At 39.3% G+C, this 18,521-nt stretch overlaps 1 pseudogene; it reads right to left on the bottom strand.

Moving 5' to 3' along the window:
* Positions 1 to 1,892: 1,892 nt before the first annotated feature.
* LOC148012793 (uncharacterized) lies at positions 1,893 to 13,196 on the bottom strand (annotated as a pseudogene).
* Positions 13,197 to 18,521: the final 5,325 nt, after the last annotated feature.

The following is an 18,521-nucleotide window of genomic DNA, read 5'->3' as shown; positions in this document are numbered from 1 at the left end:
AACGAGGTGGTTCGCATGGAAAAAACATGAAAAACACACAAAAATTGGAAAAAAATTTAAATTGAGACCATCTCTCAAGCAAAACAAGGGGCAACAAAAAGGAAAAATGTTTGAGGAATAGAGTTTGATAGGGTTGTTTGGTTAAAACGTGATTTCCATGGAAGAAAGACATGTTTGCATGGAAAAAGAGATAAAAATATGTAGATAAATAAAATTAAAAATCAATAAGAAAAAATTGGTGGGCTAAAATGAGGGGGAGAGAATAGGAAAAATGTATGGGGGGGACTAATAGCTCAAGGGTATTCAAAGAGGATGCCATTCAAAGGGCTTGTTCACATGAAAAAATAAAAAAAAACACATGAAAATAGATCTGTAAACATGCAGAAATAAATAACAATGAATCCATGTATTTGAAAGATGGGGTCTTGTAACATTCCCGATTTCTAAGCATGCGTTCTTCACATGAACCTCCTCTTAATAGGAGGTCATGAGAATAATAATTTGAAATTATGGAATTTTTTTAAATTATTCCCTCCTTCCCCCAGCCGACTGTCGTGCTGGGGGAGAGGGAGGGAAGGTGGGATGACTAAGCATCCTTGTTGGATGCCTGAGAGGGGGTGAACCCATGCAGGATGCCACATGGGGGAGGGAGGATCCCCTCCCCTCAACTATATAAGCTGTGGGAGGAGAGTAGGAGGGAAGGAGCCGTCAGACTGTGGACACTGCCATAGAGGAGGAGAACGCTGTAATGTCGCTAGTTGAGGGGAGTCGAGAAGGAGCAAGCCGCCAGTTCCGCAGGTTGTCGCCATCTACCACCAACACGCCACCATTTCGCCCTGGTTCACCATGCTCAAATGTAGGACTATTTGAGGGAATTCACATTATTCCATCTTTGCTCTTGTGCTCTGCTCCCCATGTCATAAGCTTAGCTAATTCAGGACTTTGGAACATATGTTTTATACGTGGAGCTAGGGAAAAATGTCTCAATACCTTTCTAGGGACCTTACCTTTCTCCAATTTATAACGAGGTGTTTGACATTTTGGACATGTCACACTATCCTCATACTGACCTCTATATAAAATACAATTGTTGGGACATGCATGTATAGAAGAATAGTCGAGTCCAAGACTACTTATCATCTTCTTCACCTCATCATGTGATGTAGTAAGGAAATTTCTTGTCGGCAAGAACTTTTGAGAGAGTAGCCTACAAGTTCATTAAAAATATGATCAATAACAAAGCAAACATGTTTAGAATGTAACAAAAAATATGTTAGATTATTACATACTTCAAAAGTGCTAAAATGGATAGATTACTCCATCCAAAATGGTTTTGAAGTTTAAGAATAAGTAAGCTTGCACTTAGTCGTGTGAATTGTCTTCTTGCGTAGATACGCTTTAGAGCTTCTTCTCAAAGATACTTCCCGTTGTCAGGAACATTGCTCACACTATCATTTTGGTACCAATCCTTAATAAAATCAGACATGCCATTGTCATTATCAAAGATAACATCATGCCCATTAAAGTCCTTAGAATATTGTTTGTTTAGTCTTGCATACGTATTAGGATCACTCTTGCATAGGATCCTCATGCACTCTATTTACATGTGAGATATGTCATGTGAACATTGATTTGTGACATTATTGATGTCATAATCTAGAATCTAAATATTTGAAGGTAAAGAAGATTGTATCAATAGCATGCTTCTATTTAAAAGGAAAGAGAGGTGTGCATGGAATTCAATAATTATCACATATACAAAAGCATTTAGAGACAATAAAACACAAATATCAAATTAAATTAGAGACAATAGAGAACATGGTGTAAATTAAAGTGTAGAATTAGGGTACAAGAGGCCAAAATAACATTAGGAATTTTATACAATGAAGCTCTCAACCCTCATCTGTTAAGGGTGCTCATGGAGGTCTATGCCATCCATAATTGACTAGCAATTCATCACCATCATGTAATGATCTAATAGCATTGACAACTATATATCTTTGTACATCCCCACTCATATGTCGTGGTTCATGACTATTCTCACACTCCACAAACGTGCAATTGATTCTTGCACTCATCCCTCGAGTACTATTGATTAAACCTGCTATGTTTCCTTGAGAATATTAAGGTCTTCTATCAACATAGAGTCTTTGTCCTTCTGCATGTGTAATCCCTCTAGCAGAAAGAGAGAGTGCATTGAGACATAACCCATAAGTACTCATGCTCTGAATGTAGCGAGTAAGTTGATGCCATGGACCCCATCTATATATAGGTCGACAAAAAGAATTAAGGGATATCTGTGAACGAGGGGGCACATGCAAATCATGTGCAATAAAGAGGCCTTGTCCTGATCTAGTGAGACGGTAGATGGAGCAATGATGTAGTGATTGCCCCAAAAGCTGAAAACCACTCCATCTAAAGCAAGTGATCCTCTTTGTCGTATCCTTCGTATCGTCTTCAATCATTTGTATGTACTAGAGAATGCAAACGAGTAGGCAACAAATGATCTCCACCTATCTTAGCCTCCAAAGTAGGAGGTAGAGGGAGTCGAAAAACCTCAAGCTGCAACAACTGACAAATGACCTATCCGTGCCATGTGCGAGGGACATGCGCACCACTAATAGTGACGTCATCCTCCTCATCAAGTGAATATACCTACATATATAATATGGTTGCATTATATATGAGTCTTTTATTTATAAAATAACCAATAATACAACTAAGGGAGAGTAGTCACATACCATGGGTCGATGTCATGGCCCAATAGCAATCCATAGGGCACTCCAAAGCCACACTTTCTTAGATTGAGAGCAATGTAGAACTACCTACAACACTCAAAACATCTTCTCAAAATAATCAACTCTCTCTCCCTTGTGGGGTGGCTGCCCCTGGGTCATCAATAAAACTTTCAAATTTTTTGTAAAAATATCACCAAAAGTTTTATAAGTCATACATTGCCAAGAACCTAGCGTATTGCATAATCCAAAAGCCATAACATGATATGCAAAGGTGCTAGATACAATGATAAATGTCATTTTCAACTTATCTTCCTTTATGATAGCCATTTGGTTATAACTAGCAAAGTAGTCCATAAATGAATAGATATCCCTACCTACTAGTAGATCTAGAATATGATCAATAAATGATAACAGATAGTAATATTTAATTATCTATTCATTGAGCTCCCTCAAATCTATGCAAAACTAGATTTGATTATTTTTATTTTTCCTAATAACTACTAGCGAATACCATTCCATGTATTGTAATATCATGCAAACTTTATAGCTCCTCAAATAGTCCATCCCTTAGCTCAAAAGGCATAGGCCTAACTTTTTATTGAAAAGGATGCCTACCCTTCTTTGCGGGAATATTATACACAGCCAAAGTAGGAGGAATACCCCTCATCTCATCATAGCTCCAAGCAAAAATATCACAGAAATCTTGGATCATGGACACATACTTATTCCTCTCTTCTAGCCTAAGCATAGATCCTAATTTAATTGGTTGTGATGGCTAATCCAACATACTGAGATCTAGCTCAATCACAATAGTGTCTCTAATTCTATCTCGAGCTTCTCTGAGCTCATTCAGAGTCACTTGGTAGATATCTTCTATAGTGGACCCCTCTTTTGATTTATTGGATTCTTTGACAAAGAAACACTTCCATAAGGATCCTTTAATGCATCTAATTTTGTTGAAGTTAAGGGTACCCTCTCTCCTTGAGGAGGTTTAGGATACGCATCCACTATTACATGTCTATCATTTCTATAAAAAATCAAACAAGCAGTAGGTATATCAACTTGATAATCAGATTGCAAGATCCATGGCCTTCCTAATAATACTTTATAAGTAGAATTTTGGTAATACAACCTTTTGGTTACCTTAAACTATCATCATCCATCTAGAGAATTGTGGAGACACCTCTTTAGATTTTGAGTCCCAACCTTTCCATCAATTCTAAACTCATAATATTGACGAATTATCCCGTATCCACAATAGCATAATCCACTAATATGCCATCATCATGTGCCATTACCCTTGGGCCAATGCTTTTCAACATGTTCAAACTAGTCATCTCCCCCCACACGGGCTATTCCCAAGGGTTCAATGATATACCCATTGTGAAGGAACTTCTTAAAATCTTTATGCATTCTTAGAGATAACTTAATCAGTTGGGAGATTCACATGAGACTTTACCTCACAAAGTGAATTGGCTAAGTCAAATGCATTATAATTAGAAATGGTTCTCTTTTCTTGCCAAACCATTCTTTCTCTTTGCTGAACACACTTAAGTGTGTCTTTCTTGGCTTTTATCTTCTTCTTTGTTAGCTCCTTATTAGACATAACTTTGCCACCAATAGGTTTTAGAGAATTGGCTTCCACATCAAGGTTAACAAATTGCATCCCCTTATTATCTTGTTTAGGGTTTGCCTCATCAAGTTTTACATTATCCCTATCACCTTGTTTAATCTTTTGTCCTCTTCTAACGGCTCGTAAATTGGAAGCTTGAGTGCTATTGACATGCATAACTTTGATAACTTGGCTATGACACCATTACTACTGGAAAGCTATGATAGCTTTTCCTCTCTGGAATATTTTCTTTGGACTCTTATCTTGCTGATGAAGGTTATTCCCTTATCTTGCTAAAGGTTATTCCCTTGTGCTTGATGATTAATTAGACCTAGCTACCTACTTCCTTGCTAAAGAGAGTTAATCTTACTCTAGCAAAGTACTAGTTAGATGGTCGGACTTCCCACATATGTCGCATTTTACATTACGGCAATTTCTCAAAAAGTGCTAACCACCACACGTCTTCAGGACATCAACTTCCTATTAAGTTTTTCTACTTCTTTAGAAAATTAATATCTATGGCTATTTGTATATATTATTTTGTTATCATATTCGTATAATGCTTCATCATGTCCTTGACTTCACCAAGAATATTTGATGTACCAGACTCGTAGCCGTGATCAACTAGCCAAACCACCTGATTATTAGGAATTGACCATTGATTAGTTGGCATGACATTAGGGTTCATAATTTGGCTTCCACTATTTAGTGGAACCATTTGGCTAGCCATTGGTATAACACAATTAAGAGGAGCTAACAATATGGGCATATTTTGTATTATGCTTCCTCTTCTATTGGAATTAGTCAATAGGTGTACTAGTTACACCTTGACTTCCATTGCCTATGCCAAATTATTTCCAAGACCTATACTCAAATTTAGGTTCACCCTATATGTGTAGGCTATATATAAGCCTCTGACTCTACCTACTCTGGTCATGTAATAGTAATGTCTATATCAGTAAAATAAAAATACTAAACTATACTTAGATATTGAAGTCTAATCCATGTAAAAAGTAATACAATTGGATAGCAAGTGGAATAGGAATAGAGGTTTGCAATTTGCGAAAAACCTTGCTTAGTTTCTTCACATATGCTTGAGCATTCTCATGGGTCTCTTGAAGTGTCACATTCGATGTTTCTATACGAAATTTATACCCTATACCATTCGAATTATGAAGACTTGGCTATTTAGACATTGCCTCATTTAAACACTATATTAGGGGATTTAGGGATTCTCATATAGGTTCATTAAAGACTTTGCCTTTACTCCTTGATAGTATCCACCCTCCCACTTTGAAGCATGCGTTAAGATTCAGCCACTTGGCCAAATCTTTGCCTCTTATTTGAAAGTGGGACTTGGAAGATTCGCAAATTCTCTAATATGGCATTTTTAGCCCATCACTATTAGGGAGTAAAAAAGACACGAGCTTAATATTTTTATAAAATGTTTTATATTTTGTTTCCACTAATGCTTCAGCCCTCTTTTGCAGCCTTTTATATTCCTATTCAATAAATTCAATTATGACTTCAAAAATCTCCAAAATACATATATGAATGACATGATTTTTGGCCCTAGTTTTAGCATTAATTACTATAGTAATTTTAGCCAATTTATCAAAGAAATTTAGCCTTGCAAATAGCCCATAAATATAGTCATCTGGAGGAAAACATACCATATTTCTTCAAGAAGTTTTCAACTAATGTATACAAAACTTTTCTACCCTTTGCATAGCTACAATACTCTAGAATCTACCTATACAACTTATTGTCCATTCTTAGAAACTAGCCATAAAGATAGTTTTCTCTTTTCTTGGAGGCAAAAACATCTTCGAAATAACACTACCATAGCCTCCATTCACAAGAGTGCTATTCAAAAACCCAATTACATGGATGATTTATATATATAATTAAGAATTTAACTATCCTTCTATCATCTTTACTTCACATGCGAGTATGAGGTGTATGGAGAAGTTAGGATACTAGAAGTATTAGGCTGAGTTGGCCTAAGGCCAACTTGTTGCAGCTTTGGTAGATAGACTCGCTGAGGCTCTATGGAGTTGGTGCTTTTTTATTCAATGGATTTCTCATTCCTAGCTTGCTCACCACTTTGTGGAGATGGGTTAGAGGGCTTGGATTGAGGAACATGTGTACCGCTCCTAGTCTTGGCAACCAAATCTAGTTGTTGCCTTTATAGTAGCCTTGAGCATGTAATAGATCTTTGGGTACCCATCGCAGGTTGGCTATTCATCTGCATTGGTAGCGCCAGCTTTGCCTCCTAGGCCTAGGATGTAATATTTTGTGATCATGAGTTCATTAGGTTTGGCTTCTAGGTGTTTTTGGTTGTCATTTGGGTGCCCATTTAAGTTGTTGCTCAGTGGTCTTGGATGTGTCTCCCTTGGGTTGTGGGTAGTTTGTCTTGGTAGGGTGGGACAAGTTGCTTTGACCTTGCACTTGGTTTCTTTATCTCTGGCATTGCAAGCTTTGATGGAGTTATGCTACCCTTGCTAAAAGTTGTCACTATCCAAACATTGTCAATGTTGAGGCAAATGCAATATGAGTCATAGTCGACATTGCAATGTGCTTGTTTCGTGAATGTGCATCCAACAACGATTCCTTACTAGTGGCCTTGGTGTTAGGGATCACATAGAAGATCATAGGTGACTTTTTGGGACTCACCAGCTGCCTTGGTAGTCTACTTATAATCCTCCTCTACATTTGAGAATGACAGATGGATGGTGGATAGCACATGCATCCAGTCCCGCTCACCCTCACGGAAAGGGATATACTTTGTTAGTGGCCCATAGGATTTGCTAACTTGTGAGTGTCCTTTCAACATAGAAAAGATGGAATCTACCAGAATGGTCTACCAAGTGTCCATCTCGACTCTTACAACCTTTGATTTGTTGCCTAAGAATATGACATGATTGACGCAATCCTCTATCACTTGTGCATTTTTCATCCAAGGTCGGTCGGCCTAGCAGGATGTCATAGTCCACTCCCTTCATGACTACGAAGTTCACTGAGAACTAGTCTCCCGCTATCTTTAAGGGCCAGTCTTTCAATACTCCAAATAGTTTGACCTTCATTCCATTAGCCACCATGACTTTAAACCTTGCGGTCTCCATAAATGGGTTACCCCAAGCCTACAAGATTGCAAGGTTCAGTATAGTGACTCCTAGTCTTTTGTGTCTATAATTCCCTTTCTTGTAGCATCTCCTAATGGGTTAACAAGCAAGCCTGTATGCATCTCTGTTCCTTCCCAAAAAGCATTCACGTGCAAAAACTTAGGCAATGAGTTCAAGGTTAAGCTTGGTATGTGAATTACTGTGTCATGGTTAGGCAAGTTAGTTGCTCCAAGCTCGTTATGTCATTCTACCCACAGCTTGAATCCTTGCCATAGCATTGAGTTCTGTCGATATCAATGTCATAAGAAAATTTTCAACTACCTACTTTTGGTTAGTCTCTACACTCTTTTGCCAATGATCTTGGGTAGTCTACCCACCTATATCATCTAGGCTCTATCTATGTGGTGTTAGGTGGGGTGCAAATGCATCTATTGATCTTAACCGAGTAGGTGAGACTAGTGTGCTCACACTAGAGAGCTTAGCAATCTCATATTTGATAATGGGTTCCGCATCTTTTAAGTGCACTTAAGATTCTCTTACCCACTCCTTGACCTTATCAACCAATTTTAATTGGTGCCTCAGATTGGGTGGGTCATGATGGGCTGAGTCATTTGGGGCCATCTAACTGTTTGAGTTTGACTGGCCACTCAATTTTTGGGTTGTTCGAGTCTAAGCTTGTCAGAGCTGTCCGATCGAACGATCCATTTGTGTATGATTTTGAAAATCCCATGAATTTGAGATAGTCGAATGGTTTGCCTTTGGGAATCAAATTATCCAAATGCAACGGCAAAATTTTCAAAAAATTGATGAAAATCTTATCAAATCTCACATGCACCAAGATCAATTTCCCAACTATGATCCTAGAAGTAATTAACCAACAAAAAGGCACACTCAGAGCTTACATGTAGGGCTTGAAGGAGTGCTGGTGAAGCTTACCAAGCATGAAATAATTTCCAACCCTGTAGCTCTCCCTCTTTATCAATCTCTCTCCCTCGACTCAGAAATAGCAAATGAGCTCTCTCTTTGCCCTCTTGGCTTCTCAAACCCTTTCTCTCTTGCCCTATTACTTTCCACTTCCTTCTCTTTGTTATGTTAATGCCTTGAAGCTCCCTTTTCCCTTTTTTTGGGCTTGCGATTACAATAAACACCCTACTGTGTATTTCTCTATTTTTCTTGATTTTTCATTACCTAAATGCATTCAAATCACAAGAAACCACTTACACTAATCCAACCTACTTACCTAAATCTAAAAAACCAAAAAAACTTACTTGTAAAGGAGATTGAATTGTTAGCATAGTATGTTAGCTCATGTGTGAGTCTAAGCATGTATTATGGCTAGTCACTTTATGTAGTTCTTTTAGGCAATTTTACTGTGTACCATTTTATGCTATTGTGGTATTTATTGTTGCCAGTCTCATCGGTCAATATTAAATGCTGGCCGACCCGACACATTTTATGGCATTATTCATGCCTATATATATTATGGGCTCCTCCTCCTTAATTAGTTCAATTCACCACCTGGAGGTGGAGAGAGGAGCCGGTGCCAGTGCCCATGCAGCTAGTGGCTCACTATTGTATGTGACAGTCTCACGTCTGATATATGGATTCCATTTTCCAAGCATAAATCTGAGTTCTCATCTGTATTGTGTTCTTTCTTTCCCTTTCTCTTTTGTCTTGTGTTTCAGTAGTTTATTACAGCATATGTCTATGCTTCCATTGCTACTCAACTCTTGACATGGTATGAGATTTCAAGATTTATGCTCATGTTGTGCGTTTTTTACTGATTCCAGGTTTGTTTTCACCCTTACTGATTAGGTAAACTGCTACTCCATATAGGTGACCTATTTTACTTATTTTTTTGGTAGATTTTCCATTGCATGCTATCTATAGCCCCTCTATTATCTGCGTTTCAAGTTTTAGGCTCTTGCAATAGTTTTTCACCCTATTTGTGACAATACTGAGCCTGCATTTTGGTGTTCCTGAGTTCTTCCTGGCAATTGTACTTTCAGGTCGTTTTTGTTGTCCTTGGCCATTTTTGACTGATTTTGGGATTTTTTGCAACAGCCTTTATCTTCTTTTGGTCAAATTTTGGGTTATATTGTATGTGAACTCTTGCTTTTTGTAGTCTGTGCTTGTGTTTTGGCTGTGTTCCCTCTCCAAATACCTTCTTTTCTAAATCCTCTTGATCTTCGTGTCAAAGAGGGGTTTGAGGTATTCGTGTCAGAAGTGGAAGCTACAATATGTTTATTCTCTACATCACATGTGTTCAAGGTCTATTTATAAATATCCTTATCTGTAAAATTGTTTTGAGTAGAACATAACCCTTTTCTATTCAATATGTAAATAATCCCTTTATATTACACCCTTTTGTATGCAAAAAAGTATAAAAATGGTAGTTTAAAAATACCTTATTTTGAACCCATGTGATGCACGCCTATTCATGAGTAAATTATTTGAGGTGTTATCACTGTGGTAAGAAGGGCCACTTGTTTGCGGAAGGACTGCAAAGAGTTAGTGGCTTCCAGGAAGAAAAGGGAGCATAAGTCGAAGTGGGATGTGGACTCCTTTGACGAGTCATCATTTTCCTTAGATTTTGACTCAGCTTCTTCAGCTAAGGGGAAGTGCAAGAGCATGGAAGTGATCCTCTTCTTCAGACCCTAGGAAGGGCTTCGTGGCCCCTTCCTCAGTTGCTTTCTAGTTGTTTACGGAAGGACTGCAAAGAGTTAGTGGCTTCCAAGAAGAAAAGGGAGCATAAGTCAAAGTGGGATGTGGACTCCTTTGACGAGTCATCATTTTCCTTAGATTTTGACTCAGCCTCTTCAGCTAAGGGGAAGTGTAAGCGCATGGAAGCGATCCTCTTCTTCACATCCTAGGAAAGGCTTCGTGGCCCCTTCCTCAGTTGCTTTCTAGTGGTGTTGATGAGGTCATCCCTCTCGACTCTCCAATGCTAGAGAGGATGTGTGAGAGGATGGTGAGATGGGGCAGCCACACTTAATCTATACTTCTATATAGATGCATAGGATCCAATGAGAGACATCCCTGACTCATCGACTGCAGTCTCTGGCACATACAAATCTTGGAGCTTGGATTGACATCCAAGTTCATGATGGGTTCGTTCTTTGACACAGAGCGGGTGGCTTTTGTTGGGAGCTCATACGAGGGGACACTTTGGTGGTCTCGCCAAAGAATGGGAATCCATAGTCATTTATGCACTATCCCATTGGTGACAAGATGATCACGTTTGTTGCATTAGAAGCATTGTTGACATACATTGAGAGATACTATAAACTTATCTATCTTCAAGAGTAGGTAGAATCGACATTCAAATCAGGTTCTCTCTGAGCACCTTGGTGGTGGCTTGATCACCCATTACTTGGGTAGCTATGGTTCTACTTGGTGGTTCTATGTTGTATGGTTTCTGATTCATTCTCATTGTACCATTGTATCAGATCACCCATTATCTAAGAGAGGGTGTTAGCAGAGTATGTCATCTCATGTGTGAGTTTGAGCATGTATTATGGCTGGGTACTTTATATAGTTATTTTAGGCATTTTTAGTGTGTAGCATTTTATGTTATTGTGGCATTTATTGCTACCAATCGACCAACATTGAATGGTGGTCCACCTGAAATATTTTATGGCATTATTCATGCCTATATATATTCTAGGCTCCTCCTCCTCCTCAATTAGTTCAGTTCACCACCTGGAGATTCCGTATAGAGGAGTCGGTGCTAGTGCCCACGCAGTGACAATATCGTGTTTGATATATGGATTCCATTTCTCAAGCATACATCTGAATTCTCATCTATATTTTGTTCTTTGTTTCCCTTTCTCTTTTCTCTTTTGTTTCAACAATTTATTATAGCATATGTTTACACTTCCATTGTTGCTCCACTTCTGACACAAATACCTCTTTAATTCCCTCGCTTCCTACCTATCTCAAGAACCCATTCAAGGAAAACTCTACTTCAATGCTTGATTTGGAGCACACAAGCACTCAAATCTTGAATCCCGTTATCCCCACAATGGAACCAAAATGTGGGATCTTCTCGCTGGGGTGCCAAGAACCTTGGAGTGCTTATTGCTTTAAGTGTTTCAAGCCAAGTGCAATGGCTACCTCTCACATAGCAGTATGTGTCCTCAAGAACTCCACTAGCTCCACAATCCAAGGTGCAAGCTCATGCAACCTCTATCCTCAAGCTCCAAGCTCCATGGTCAATTGCTGTGTGTGAGAGGAGATGAGAAGAGAAGAAGAAGAAGTAGAGAGAAGAAGATGGAGAGCTCCTCCACCACGGTCCCTCACCCTCACACACTCACTCCACTCCCCTCATACTCCCTCTCTCAAGCACAAGCTCAAGCAAGCAAGCAAGAAGAAGAAGAAGAGAAGATGATAGCTAGTTTTGGCCATGTACTAGAATGAGCTTCTTCATTTACTTTTTGTCTTTTATACAAAACCCTAACCCTAATCCCCTTTGGGCCCATCACTACTAGCCATTGGGGGGCTATGCAAGGGGGCTAAAATACTCAAGCGTCGCTTATACGTGATGGGGCCATCGCATAGACAAATTTTTCATTGTATAAGCGGCATAATTTTTTTTTGAAAAAAACTTGATGTTGCATAAGCGACGAAAAACATTGGTGTTGCTTAAGTGAATTTTAAAAGTGACACAAAGAGCGACGTTTACACACTCCTTTGCAAGCATTGCTTAAGCAAGGCTACAAATTTGTATTAACCATGGGAGATCATTGGACAAGGAACTTCATTCGACAAGCTGTGAGCTCCGTGGGAGATCATTCGACAAGCTGGGAGCTTCGTGGGAGATCATTCGACAAGCTGGGACCTCCGTGGGAGATCATTCGACAAGGGAGTAGACAAGGAGGTGAACATCCACAATTCTCTCTCTTTCTCTTTCATGGAAATAATCAAATATACTTGTTCCGTGATTTTGATATTAATTTCAAAAATCATATTTTCTAGCATGAAGAGCATTTTCCATCATTACATATCGCAACAATAGCATCCACAATTCTCTCTCTCTCTTTCTCTTGCATGGAAATAATTAAATACACTTGTTCCATGATTTTGATATTCATTCCAAAAATCATATTTTCTAGCATGAATATCCTTTCCCATCATTACATATTGCAACAATGCCAATCCTTTTGTCCTTCAAGGCAAGACATATTTTGAGACTGATAATGATACGAACTCCTATAGCATCGATAGAATGTCAAAGAGACACTACTCCACCACATTAAGAAGACTTCATTTGCCAAAAAATGTAGTGGGTAACCCATAGATTTTTGCTATGATGTGAGCAAAATATTTATTCTTTGCGGTTTGTTTTCCACTCCCATCTGATTGATTGCATTTACCATTGTCCAATCCAATGTTATGGCCTACATACAGTTTAATTTTCCATTGATATCTTGGACTAAATTAGTGGCCATATCTACCTTCATGTAGTAAACAATAGAATTGTTATGGAAAACTCAGCCGAAGCGCAAAGCTTTACGTTTGGTGAAAGTAGCTTGGAGTTATTTGGTCAATGTGTCTAATTAGATAGACTAAGCTCTCCTCGAACAATGTATCTCTAGTTTGACATACTTATTTTAAGTATATATATACGATGAGTGACCATACCCATAAAGTGACGTTGGCAATCATCAGGACTTTGCTACGAGGCACTGGACTTTCTGGAGATACATTGTTAGAGGCCATGGTAGATTATGTGGAGATGGATGATGATGGTTTAGACAACACCATTGAGATTCTTGGGAGATTTAGTATGCCCATATGTCCTGCAGAGGTTACATCCTCCCAGCCACATGCAAGAGTGGAGACTTTTTCTCATGCACACACTACAGCGCATCAGTAAGCTTCTCGATTGAGAAAATAGTAATGTCATCCTTTTTTTACATATATTAATAATAATATATATATCCTTTTGATGTCTGTGTTTGCTTAGGACTCCACTCCCAGGTACATCACATCACGAGAGTTAGTGGCTTACTCCTTATGTACCTCCTCCTACTCAGGCGACACCTAATTCACAGGCTAGTGGCCGTTAGTCCCGTAGGTATATCTTTTATGGTGATTACGGATTAAATATCAAGTAGTTTTTAAGAACTCACATCTCAATGTCTCATATGTTTGTATTGCATGTAGGCGTCAGTGGTAGAGTAGCACACTACCAGCCTGATCGATGGCGAGACACGAGCAGTGACCCCATCAGTACTGATGTGCACATGCACTGGCACTTTTTGGGTGTCACATGCAACATCGCACCTGACGGGGGTATCCTTCATGTTGGAGCTAGCATCACCTTGAGACGTGGGATGAGAGAACTTTGCATGTCTTATCTATAGCGAGTTCGTGTACCATGGGAGTACGTATTATTTAACATAAAAAATATGAATTGAAATTTTTTATTTGAATTAATAATTGAATTTATTTTGCAATGCAGGGATCATCTTTAGGATGACAAGAAATATGTCATCAACACACTAGAGACAGAGTTTGGAATAGAATGGAGTCGGAAGTGTTTACTCAAGTAAATGTGCAAACTCATTAGTCATCGATGCGACAATGCACGATAAGTAGAGAGAAAGAGAGAGAGAAATGAAACAAAATGAAATGCTATATTTACGTCTTCAAAAGGCCAAGATGACCTATGAGACCAAAAAGTTACGAAAAAAGATATCTAATACCAATGTTAGGTAGAACATTGGCATTGATGGTTTGCTGCAGAACAAGCATGAGATCATACATATCTGTGGTGTCTCAATCTACGTCCATGAGGTAGCTGACAAGCATGGGACCCATAGTACTGCCACATGCATCAAAGCTAGGGTGACCATACATCAAAGCTGGGGTGACCATAGTGTCATAGAGAGAGAGAGAGATCACTAGGAATGGAGCAGCAAATGGGCAACATGGGGGGGCTTCTACAGGTACTCACTGAGGGTGCTGCCAGAAGTAGTGCTAGGAAACAATGCAATATTACTAGCTTCGATGGTCTATTGCTAGGCCAAGTCAATCTAGGAAACAATGCTTGACTGCGAGTATTGAAGGTTGAGATGTTGATACTGGGGTTGAAACGTGAGATACAAGTCTCAGCAGAGGAGGGGAATCGAACCTCGATATGAACTTTCTTTCATTGAAGTTGAAGCTAAGATTACCCTGTACATAGCTAAGGAGAGTAAATGAGTATGAGGGGAATCGAACCCCGACATTATCCATATGAGGCTATCACCACAAGACTCCCCACCACCCACCCTTGTTAGTAAGCTTTGAAAAGAATAAAAAGAATGACTTCACAATGAGTTATTTTGAGATTAAATCTTATCGAACATAACATAGGTTGATCCATGAGTTGACACGTAAGACTAATAGTCCTCATCATCATCTCTAAGATTAACTGTAAAAAAAAATTCATCTGTATTCTCGTTGTTGACTTGTTTGAGCTTCTCCATCATTAAATATGTATTGATGTTCATTTCCTCCATAGACTCGACATCCATTATTTCTTCCTCTTCGGTGTCTGTAGTGTTAGATTCTACATCGTTGTCATTCTCATCATCTACAATGTCATCATGATTGGAAAGAATATTTCTACACCTCTTTGACATTGATGTGTCTAGGTTCGAGGATGTAATCAATTCATCTTAATCCGCTTCCTCAGGTCAATGCTATCAAACAAGTGTCAACCTCTAGATTGGACATGCACAACTTGCCACCATGGATGAGCATCTGTATTCTTCTAAAAGAACGCTTGTTCAACATGAGTTGGCAGAATGTAAGGCTCTTTTGTTGCACATAATAACTTTGAAGAGTCAACGCGATAGACAAAAACCCAGATGGTTCTCTTTTCATTGTGGCATTATTGACTTTATACTCGGCATGAAACCAATCCACCTTCAAAACCACCTATCAAAATACACGAATCAAAACTTTAGAATTATGTATAGCTTCAATAAATCTACATGTCATTGTTGCATATGAAGAGACATTTCATTTACATGCTTGAAGATACGATAAGAAACTTCATAAATGACGACTATGGTTCCCATGTAACCAAGTTCATTGTCGACAAGATTTGTGTCTCTTGAACTTGCACGTGATAATTGCTTGAAAGAGGCAACAACGCAAGAATCCTAGGTTAGATGTAAGTTGTCAATAGCTTTTATCAAAAGATCTTGTCCATAAGCCCACATGTTGGTATACATTAGAGCCTAGACCAATAAATAAATTATTAAAAAAATAAAATCCACTTGTTTAGTTCAAAGTTTTCAAAACCCAACAAGTTACATGTCTTTCACAACCAATAATAAACTCTCTCTATTTCATTGACATTGGCTCATGATCATTATCGCCCGTTGCATATGGGTGTATAACCAAACCATGAAAGTAGGGACGTCCTCCACTACAAGGGTACACACATATAGCAACGCTAAGTAGCGAATTTTTTTTTCGGCATCGGTATTAGTGTCGCTATCTGCGTCACTAAAAACGTTGCTATTTAGCGATGCAAATAGCGACGTAAATAGTGACGCTAATACCGATGCTAATAGCGACGACTTACTGTGGTAACATTTCGCAGAAACCCGAATGTTTCTTTCAAACTTGCACACGAAGGCGGAGAGAAAGAGAAAGGGAGGTGAGCAAGAGAGGGAGGTGAGCAAGGAAGCAAGCCGCGAGCCGCACACGAGGAGAGGAGCGTCGCCCGCATGAAGAGGTCGTGGAAGAAGAAGAGAGCACGATGGTATGCCCTATTTTGGTTTCTTTAAAATATTTGTTTTGCTTTGCAATGTAGGTTAGAAAGTGTTGGTTTCTCTTCGATCTTTGTGTTGCTTTGTGTTGCTTTGCAATGTAGGTTAGGAAGTGTTGAAAGAGAGAGAAATGGAAGCGAGTGTTTTCAAATTTTTTCTTGTGTTGGTTTTTATTCTTTGCAATGTAGGTACGAAAATGTATGTGTGTGAGCATAGTTTAGAGCCGACCTCAAAGATAGATAAGTTTAGAGCCGAACTCAAAGAGATAGGTACAAAAAAAAAAGACCTGAAATATATATATGCAGTGGTCCCAATATACAATATAGAATTGTTATTAAATTATCATTCCATTACATTGCAATCAAGATGTCTAGCACTCACGACCAACATGGTGGTGATCGTGAGGCTTGGCTCAATCAACGTGTCCCTTGTCCATGCACGCAATGCAAATTGGCCATTCATCGGAAACGTCATTTGTCCATAGAGCATGTGCAACAGTATGGAGAGTTTCGAGTTGAGATAATCGACCAAGCAGCCTTGAATTACGAGATTGCGGTAAGTTCTCTCTCATTACTATATGACATGTAATTGATTTAAGTATAACAGTTTGGGGTTATCTTAGAAGTTAGCTCCTTAACGTCCTTTATAGGGTCAGGGCCATGTCAATACATTGCAGTCCGCAGATCTCTTGCGTCCAGTAAGACAGGTTCGTCCGTGCTCTATACAAATGCCTTCCGAGGTAACTAACTGTCTCATAGAAGGTGATAACTCTCAATCCCCTTCTATGGGTGAGAATGCTAGAGACATGGATGATCCTCCTACTTTTTTGGAGCCCGAGTTAGAGGACATGATCGAATCATTGCTTCCGACGGACTCGGAATCCCAAGATCCTTTAATTGCGGAGGCTGCCATTCCATTGTATGATGGGAGTCGGGTATCCCATTTGAAGATACTTCTTGCATTGTTGAGCATACAAACAAAGTATGGATGGAGCGATGCGAGTGTGACAGAGCTATTCAGGTATATTATGATGTGTATGATTCTTTATTGAAAGCCATTAAAATGTGCTATGTAGTACTCTAATAACGTGCTTCATTGCAATTTGTAGAACATTGAAATCTTACATTTTTCCTACCCAAAACATGATGCCTGAGTCTCGTGATGATGCAAGACAAGTGCTACGAAAGCTAGGCATGGATTATAATTGCATTCATGCTTGCCCCAATGATCACTCGCACTGCCACTAGGAAGTCGACACCGTCTTTCACTGGTGGTGGCGGGCAGACGTCTACTGCTCCCACTCGTTCACGCACCCCACCGATCACTCCTAGGGCCCCACTCCTAGGGACGACAAGAAGTACACAAAACCCACTACTCCAGGTATGTATTTTCGCATCCTTTTTTGCAGTAGCACTTATCAATTCAAGTTGTGTTTGACACATTTGTATTAATGTCATGAAAGTACTCATTTGCAAAATCTTGTAGGTTACTCGTATCTCATAGATAAGGCCTCTGGCCATTTATACATGAATGATGATGGAAAAGCTGTCATCTCTAGGATGCATGAGTTGTGCCAACAAGTATTTCGGCACAACATTACAGACAAGTGGAAGGAGATCCCAGATTCCAGTAAGGAGTACATAATCGATACATTGTATCGAGAGTTCCTTCAGCCCTCTAGCAATGATAGATTTTCGAGAGGGTGGATGATGACGCGTATGGGTGACTATCAGTCGCATAGGCGGTCTGATGCACGTGAAGCAGTCAAGCAGGGAAAATCGAAGCCCGAGTGGCTGGATACAGAGGATTGGAGTAATCTCCAAGATGAGGCAACATCCACTCCAGACAAGTGGAAGTAGCAGAAGGACGCAGCAAAGGCGCGCTTGGACGCAGGATCAGTGCATCACCTTGGTAGCGGCGGCCATGCAACATTCCTGGCAGATTTTGTAAGTATTAATAGGGTAGAGTACTCTAATTTAATGACATCCATGTTGATGTATGTATTTCAAACATGAATCTCAAGTACGTTGTTTTTCAATGTTTGTGTGCCAGAGCAAGGTTTTACAAATCGCGGCCCGACTGCACTAGAGGTGACATACGGGGAGAAGCATGGATTGAGTGCCCTGATCGAGAAGCTCTATGCTCGCAGAGGACTAGTAAGTAGTAATAAATATCATTCCTAATTTGAGAAATCTGTCATTATATGTCAGTTTGTATTTGGTACTCACAATTATATATGTATTTGCTGTTGCAGACTCCCTTCGGTATGCCACTA

This window comes from Lygodium microphyllum, chromosome 27, assembly GCF_053477565.2.
Source record: "Lygodium microphyllum isolate KBCC chromosome 27, Lygodium_microphyllum_v1.1.10, whole genome shotgun sequence".
NCBI lineage: Eukaryota > Viridiplantae > Streptophyta > Polypodiopsida > Schizaeales > Lygodiaceae > Lygodium > Lygodium microphyllum.
The sequence above is the reverse complement of the archived record's forward strand: the minus strand, read 5'-3'. Positions and strand labels throughout refer to the sequence as shown.